This window comes from Palaemon carinicauda, chromosome 33, assembly GCF_036898095.1.
Source record: "Palaemon carinicauda isolate YSFRI2023 chromosome 33, ASM3689809v2, whole genome shotgun sequence".
NCBI lineage: Eukaryota > Metazoa > Arthropoda > Malacostraca > Decapoda > Palaemonidae > Palaemon > Palaemon carinicauda.
In genome coordinates, this window is record NC_090757.1 from 37,358,243 (window position 1) to 37,366,818 (window position 8,576).

At 29.9% G+C, this 8,576-nt stretch overlaps 1 protein-coding gene across 1 annotated transcript in view; it reads left to right on the forward strand.

The window, feature by feature from the left end:
- Window positions 1-2,566: 2,566 nt before the first annotated feature.
- Window positions 2,567-8,576, forward strand: part of LOC137625926 (forkhead box protein E1-like) — a 186,024-nt gene continuing 180,014 nt past the window's right edge. The window contains exon 1 of the mRNA XM_068356939.1: window positions 2,567-3,037. The gene's annotated coding sequence lies outside the window, so the exon portion shown is untranslated. The remainder of the gene's footprint in view (window positions 3,038-8,576) is intronic.

An 8,576-nucleotide genomic window follows, 5' to 3' on the forward strand; every position in this document is an offset into this window, starting at 1 on the left:
ATCAACAATCACACCATAATGATAGTGATAATACCAGCTACAATGCTATCAACAATCACACCATAATGATAGTGATAATACCAGCTATAATGCTATCAACAATCACACCATAATGATAGTGATAATACCAGCTATAATTCTATCAACAATCACACCATAATGATAGTGATAATACCAGCTATAATACTAACAACAATCACACCATAATGATAGTGATAATACCAGCTATAAAGCTATCAACAATCACACCATAATGATAGTGATAATACCTGCAATAATTCTATCAACAATCACACCATAACGATAGTGATAATACCAGCTATAAAGCTATCAACAATCACACCATAATGATAGTGATAATACCAGCTATAATGCTATCAACAATCACACCATAAATAACAACAGTGATAGTATCAATAAAAATAAAATTCTATCCTAAGAATGAAAAATATACAAATAACAACAATAACGCAGATAGTAAAAAACAGAGGGCATTCATCTTTTGTTTCAGCTTGGATTAAATTGAATTATCTTTCTTTCCTTTAAGTCTCGGTAGGACTAAACATATATTACATTTTTGCCGCCATTTGTGTACTAAATTTGGTAAAATCAATGTTAATTTAATAATAATCATAATAATAATAATAATTAAACAAAATATAAGTAATAATCTACAATAATAATAAAAATAATAATAATAAATAATAAAAATTAAACAAAATGTAAGAAATAATAATAATAATAATAATAATAATAATAATAATAATAATAATAATAATAGTAATAAAAATAAAAAAAAAATCTAAGTAATATGTTACAGTAATAATAATAATAATAATAATAACAATAAAAATAACAATAACAATAATAATAATAATAATAATAATAGTAATAATAATAGAATTTAAACAAAATATAAGTAATAATAGTAATAATAATAAATTACAATTAAGATGAAGAACATTTCATCGTTATATAGCCAACGAAGACAGGCCGATGCAATTAAGATTACTGATGTATCATCATACATTTGAGAGAGAGAGAGAGAGAGAGAGAGAGAGAGAGAGAGAGAGAGAGAGAGAGAGAGAGAGAGAGAGAGAGAGAGAGAGGGGGGGGGGGGGACTTCAAGAAGGCTTTAGATTTAAGCGTAAAAATATAACAAGATAATTTATCCTTATAATTATTATCATCATTATTATCCTTGCTGGGACGGTTGTGGGTGTATCGATGTCTCATATAATAGAAATATACGCAATTATACGCAACTTTTAAAATTGCGTTATCACTATATCATTATCATTATCATTACCATTTTTACTAAAATTATTATTATCATTATCCTTATCGTTACCATTAGTATTATTATTATTATTATTATTATTATTATTATTATTATTATTATTATTACTTGCTAAGCTACAACCCTAGTTGGAAAAGCAGGATGCTGTAAGCAAGCCAGGGGCTCCAACGGGGAAAATAGCCCAGTGAGGAAAGGAAAAGAGTATCAACATTAAAATAAATAAATATTTGACCAAAGTATTAGCTGATTGCATGCAAATATTAAAATCACTTTTTAAAATTCTCAACACAGCGAGTCTAAAACGAAACTTTTGTTGCTAGGTCATACTTTTCTGGAGAAAGGAACACTTGCTAATTATCATGAAAGATTTATTTTAATATAATTCTTGCTCTTAGACTTCACTTGTAGTTTTTCCTTATTTGCCTTCCTTACAGGGCTATTTTTACTGCTGAAGCCCTAGGGGTTATAGCATCCTGCTTTTCCAATTAGGGTTGTGGCTTGGATAGTAATAATAATAATAATAATAATAATAATAATAATAATAATAATGTCTTCAAATTGGATACGGGAAATATTATTTATATATAATCCCCGATATATGAAAATACAGGTCACGTAATGTTTTTATTTATCAGTGCCTATACTAATCACCCTATTAGGGCGCTATTACCTTAGCAAACAAATCTTATTGTTCCGCGTGTAGTTGCTATCATTACGTAAATAATTAACCATATAGAGAGTATGCTACATCCATCATATATGAACACTACGATAAAAAATCTTTGAACAGTAAAAAAAAAAAAATATTCGCCATGAACAAAGACATTTTAATATTCCAAGAATAAAACAACACGAAAGCGCAAGTCCCGGGCCACGCCCCCTCGCAGTGCCATTGGCTGAGCAGTAGTTTTGGTAAGTTAAGCCAATTAGAAAGATTACGTTCGACCAATGGGCTGCGAGTGCACTGTTCCTGAGAGCGAAGCGCCTTTCAAAATGCTTCGTCATTTACAAATCTCCATCAATCGTATTGATTCGATTATTGTCGAAACTTTAACCAATGAAGACAGTTATAGCATAAATAAATAGTCTTATTTCGTAATTTATTTCATAAAATATATTAAACAACAAACCTAATTCTATGGAGTGCTGACCTCTTTAAACACTGATCGAAACATTCTGAAACACCTCGGTTGAGCGACTCTGCGACTCCGCCCACTTGGCACTTATAAGTTTTCTTGACATCTTCATTATGAGGTCAGAAATCCCTGTGCCTAGCTAGAGTGCCGCCTTCAGACACTGGCACTACAACGGAGACAGCAGCACGAACTGGACGTTGTAGATGTTAGTTTTATAGTCTGACAAAGTTGTTTATTCATATGGAAAAGTACAGTGGATGTGATTTAGTGTCAGAAAAGAAACTAATTTAAAAGTTTATAAATATTTGTTTTTTATAGTTGAAAAGGAAAAAAAAGGTTACGGGTTATTTTCATAATTTACCTACTTGTCAAAACCGATACTATATGTCAATTCCTTTTAAAGTCCAAAAAAAGGAAGAAATAAATAAATACTGAGTACAACTGAAAAACGTGTGATTGTAAACGCTTTTATACAAGACGGAAAAAAAGTAATTTGTTTTTTCAAGTAAAACTAAGTGGTGTAGAAGACATGCAGTTTACCAAACAGAAGTAAAGAGTGAAGAGGCTAATTTCCAAGGAACCACAGCAGCAGAAAATTGGGGTAAGTATCCTTCGATATATTATAGTGACTGAGAGGATACACATTCCCATATTGAGTATACAGTATCCCGATCAAAAATCGTAATATTTGTGATAGTGTATGCGCATAATACGTTACTCACGCATTGCCAATGTATTTTAGATATAGTTTCCGCCCATGAAATAAATCTAATTGCAGAAGTTGGATAATAGACGAAGGAGATTTCACCGTAGTAAAATCGCTGAACTCTACACCAAATGTCTGCAAGAATGTTCTACACCTAACAGCTTGGAAAAACGTTATCCACCAAAAGAGACAAAAAAAATCCTGAAAAATTACCGCATAATAAGTTTACTCTCCGATATATAAAATATTTACAAAAACCACATTAGGCCGGATAGAAAGACAGCTAGATGTTAAGCAAACAAGAGAGCAGGAGGGCTTTAGAAGTGGGTATTCAACAACTGACCATAACATACTATGTTAACACAAAAACATAATACTGAAATTGATTTGAACTTGACCAAAAACAAGATGTGAAAAGTTCAATTTTTTTTTCTAAACCATTTCATAGCGGCCAAAAACACATGATCACTTTGTAATAAATGTTAATCATAATCAATTCCAAAATACATAAATTTTCATTGCTAATTATAGGGAAATGAACACTTATTGTCGACAGTTTTAGTGTACATTATATTACCGTAATATTTTCTAGCAATTTTATTATCACTGTCTTTAATTCTATGCCACGGCTAAAATTATAGCTGTCACTACGATCATCATCATAATTATTATCATAATCATTATCAGTATTATTCCTCACAAAGAAATAATAAAAAAAACATTAACTTCACATCATTTGCATCGCATATATACAACTCTTCCTTACACCATCACCATCAATATCACTGGATTAAGACCGCCAAGATGATGTCCGACTTTTTAATAATCATCTACTTAGGCCTAATGATATTTACCTTTTACTAATTTTCATCCAAATAAACATAGCTATTACATATAAAGGTGTAAATATTATCGATATCGTTTCACTGTCATCCTCATTTATTTTACAAGTTCGTCTCTCATCAAGTAAGCTAATGGTCAGATAACTCTATAATCCTTCATTTCATCTCCATCGGCAGCACTACATAAAAATCTATATGATAACCCAATATCTATAAATGAGGCATACCGATCTCGAGTATTCATGTTTTGCTCCCTATCCGCCTCATTAAAAAATCCTTTGATATACAAAATCTATAAGTTCTTATCACAAATTAAATTGAATAACTATATGCAAAACCTATAAGTTCTTATCACAAACTAAATTGAATAATTATATACAAAATCTACAAGTTCTTATCACAAATTAAATTGAATAATTATATACAAAATATCAACTTAAAAAAAAAATTCTATCCCTCCGTATAACAATCATATCGTAAATAAGAATCAAATTCATATAATCAGTCAAACGTGCTCTCTTGTACCCCATATATATAAATCACATACACAGACTCATTAAGCATATATGTATGAATTTATGTAAGCTGAATGAATTTATATATGTTACGATTAAATTGTGTAACCAAGCCTACAAATATTTAAAAACACGCACAATATTATAGATTATGAAAATAGACGGGTAAGCTGTAAGATTTAACTCTACTGTTCACATACAAACACTGGTTATTATTTGTAAACAAACCAGTAGCGATAAACAACTCAATTAAAAAGCTTTTAATCGATCTTGGATGATTGGACGAATCTATCCATTAATCATCGCGACGACGCCGAAAAGGACAATCTTTTTCTCTAATCAAGGTTCAATAGACTTGATAACGTTTAATACAACCATCAGCATGTAGCGCAGTACATAATCTTATATGTTCTATTGACTTTTCTACGGTACAATTTACTTTGCTGTATCCTGTGTGTGTGTGTGTGTGTGTGTATGTGTGTATGTGTGTATATACATACATACATACATACATACATATATACATATATATATATATACATATATATATATGATATATATATATACATACATATATATATATATATACATATATATATATATATTTGTATAAAATATTAAATCTTCTCATTATGTTTAGAAATTCTGGCTGTTAGACATTTAGAATAAAAAAGGAGTATATTTTTATTACAAATTTTAAATACAAATATATTGTATATACATACAGCATATATAAATTGTATATATATGTGTGTATATACATTATATATATATATACATATATATATATATATATATATATATATATACACACACAAATAATACATGCACTGATGCATTTGTGGAACACTAATGCTAATAATTTTCCTTGACGTTATACTACTCGAATCTTTTCTCTGCGTTAACAGACTTACGGCTGTTCGAGATACTAGACGAACAACAAACTTTATAGAAGGAAGTAATAGAAATCATTAAACATTCGATCATCGAAATGCCACTAATTATTTATTTCGGAAGCCTTGTTTATTCCTTAATGGATCATATGGAAATTTAAAATTTTCGAAGGTGCAATGTTTTAAAGGATTATGTTTTAACGCCTTATATAAATTAATGCAATTGGGAAGAACTCGTGAATCCCCATTTTTTTTCTCTTTCAATTAAAAGATGCATGATGTTATATACTATTTAAAAATCACAAATATAGTTATCCACTCCTCCGATTATTTTCAATATTATTATTGTTATTATTATTATTATTAATATTATTGTTATTACTAGCCAAGCTACAACCCTAGTTGGAAAAGCAAGATTCTATAAGCTCAAGGGCTCAAACAGGGAAAAATAGCCCAGTGAGGAAAGGAAACTAGGAAATAAATAAATGATAAAAGTAGTAATGAAAAATTAAAATAAAATATTTAAAAAACCATTAACAACATTAAAACAGATCATTCCTATATAACTATAAAAAGACTTATGTCAGCCTGTTCAAAATAAAAACATTTATTACAGACTTCCGGTCCAAGGCGTTGTAGTTAAAATCGCTTAACGAACACAAGTTCTACGAAAGAATAAATAGACTTCATAGAAATTTCAATAAATTTATTTTCACACGAACACATACTGACCTCTGCGGCCAATTTGACCCTTTTTTATATTCAACTGCAATGACCAGTTACCCAATTAGCAGTGTTAAACTGATGACGTTGGGTCTCGTCTGGTACGTTCATTTTTGAAAAATCAGCACTTTTCCACAAGGCCGTGTCTCTTCTTTGTCTTGTGCATGTAAGCAGATACGGGTAAACAATTAAAAACTACAAGGAGCCATATTTCAGTAAATTCTGAGGAGACATAAAATACACTGATATAATACGACTTTTGCTATCAGCTTTCGTCCCTATTGCGTGTTATAATTACAGCTAATGTACCCATGCCGTCAGAAATAACTGCAAAATTTAAATAAATTTACTACAGAAAATTATCATTACAGCTAACGTACTCACGTCGTCAGAAATAACGGCAAAATTTAAATAAATTCACTACAGAACATTATCATTACAGCTAACGTACTCACGTCGTCAGAAATAACGGCAAAATTTAAATAAATTCACTACAGAACATTATCATTACAGCTAACGTACTCACGTCGTCAGAAATAACGGCAAAATTTAAATAAATTCACTACAGAACATTATCATTACAGCTAACGTACTCACGTCGTCAGAAATAACGGCAAAATTTAAATAAATTCACTACAGAACATTATCATTACAGCTAACGTACTCACGTCGTCAGAAATAACGGCAAAATTTAAATAAATTCACTACAGAACATTATCATTACAGCTAACGTACTCACGTCGTCAGAAATAACGGCAAAATTTAAATAAATTCACTACAGAACATTATCATTACAGCTAACGTACTCACGTCGTCAGAAATAACGGCAAAATTTAAATAAATTCACTACAGAACATTATCATTACAGCTAACGTACTCACGTCGTCAGAAATAACGGCAAAATTTAAATAAATTCACTACAGAACATTATCATTACAGCTAACGTACTCACGTCGTCAGAAATAACGGCAAAATTTAAATAAATTCACTACAGAACATTATCATTACAGCTAACGTACTCACGTCGTCAGAAATAACGGCAAAATTTAAATAAATTCACTACAGAAAATTATCATTACAGCTAACGTACTCACGTCGTCAGAAATAACGGCAAAATTTAAATAACTTTACTACAGAAAATTATCATTACAGCTAACGTACTCACGTCGTCAGAAATAACGGCAAAATTTAAATAACTTTACTACAGAAAATTATCATTACAGCTAACGTACTCACGACGTCAGAAATAACGGCAAAATCTAAATAATGCCACGAAAACCAATTATAATCACAGCTAACATACCCATGCCATCAGAAATAACTGTAAATTTAAATAATTTCAAAGCAGCACAAATTATTATTACAGCTAACGTACCCAAGCCCTCATAAATAACTGAAAAATCTAAATATTTTTAAAACAGCAAATTATCATTACAGCTAAAGTACGTATGCCATCAGAAATAACTGCAAAATCTAAATTTCACAGTAACAAATTATTATTACAGGTAACGTACCCATACCGTCAGAAATAACGGCAAAATAAAAATAATCTTAAAAGCAGCAAATTATCATTACAGCTAACGTACCCATGCCGTCAGAAATAATGAAAAATTTAAATATTTTACAACAGAAAATTATCATTACAGCTAACGTACCCATGCTGACAGAAATAATGATAAATTTAAATATTTTACAACAGAAAATTATCATTACAGCTAACGGACCCATGCCGTCAGAAATAATGAAAAATTTAAATATTTTACAACAGAAAATTATCATTACAGCTAACGTACCCATGCTGACAGAAATAATGATAAATTTAAATATTTTACAACAGCAAATTATCATTACAGCTAACGTACCCATGCTGACAGAAACAATGATAAATTTAAATATTTTACAACAGCAAATTATCATTACAGCTAACGTACCCATGCTGACAGAAACAATGATAAATTTAAATATTTTACAACAGCAAATTATCATTACAGCTAACGTACCCATGCTGACAGAAACAATGATAAATTTAAATATTTTACAACAGAAAATTATCATTACAGCTAACGTACCCATGCTGACAGAAATAATGATAAATTTAAATATTTTACAACAGAAAATTATCATTACAGCTAACGTACTCATGCCGTCAGAAATAATGAAAACATTTAAATAATTTTACAAAAGTAGATTATTATTACAGCTAACGTACGCATGCCGTCAAAAATAATGGAAAATATTAAATAATTTTACAACAGCAAATTATCATTACAGCTACGTTCACATCCCGTCAGAAATAACAGCAAAATATAAATAATTCGACAAAAGACAATTATCATCACAGCTAACATACTAATGCCGTTAGAAATAACTGCAGATCTAAATAATTTTGCTACAGAAAATCATTATTACAGCTAACGTACCCATCCCGTCAGAAATAACGACAAAATATAAATAATTTTCT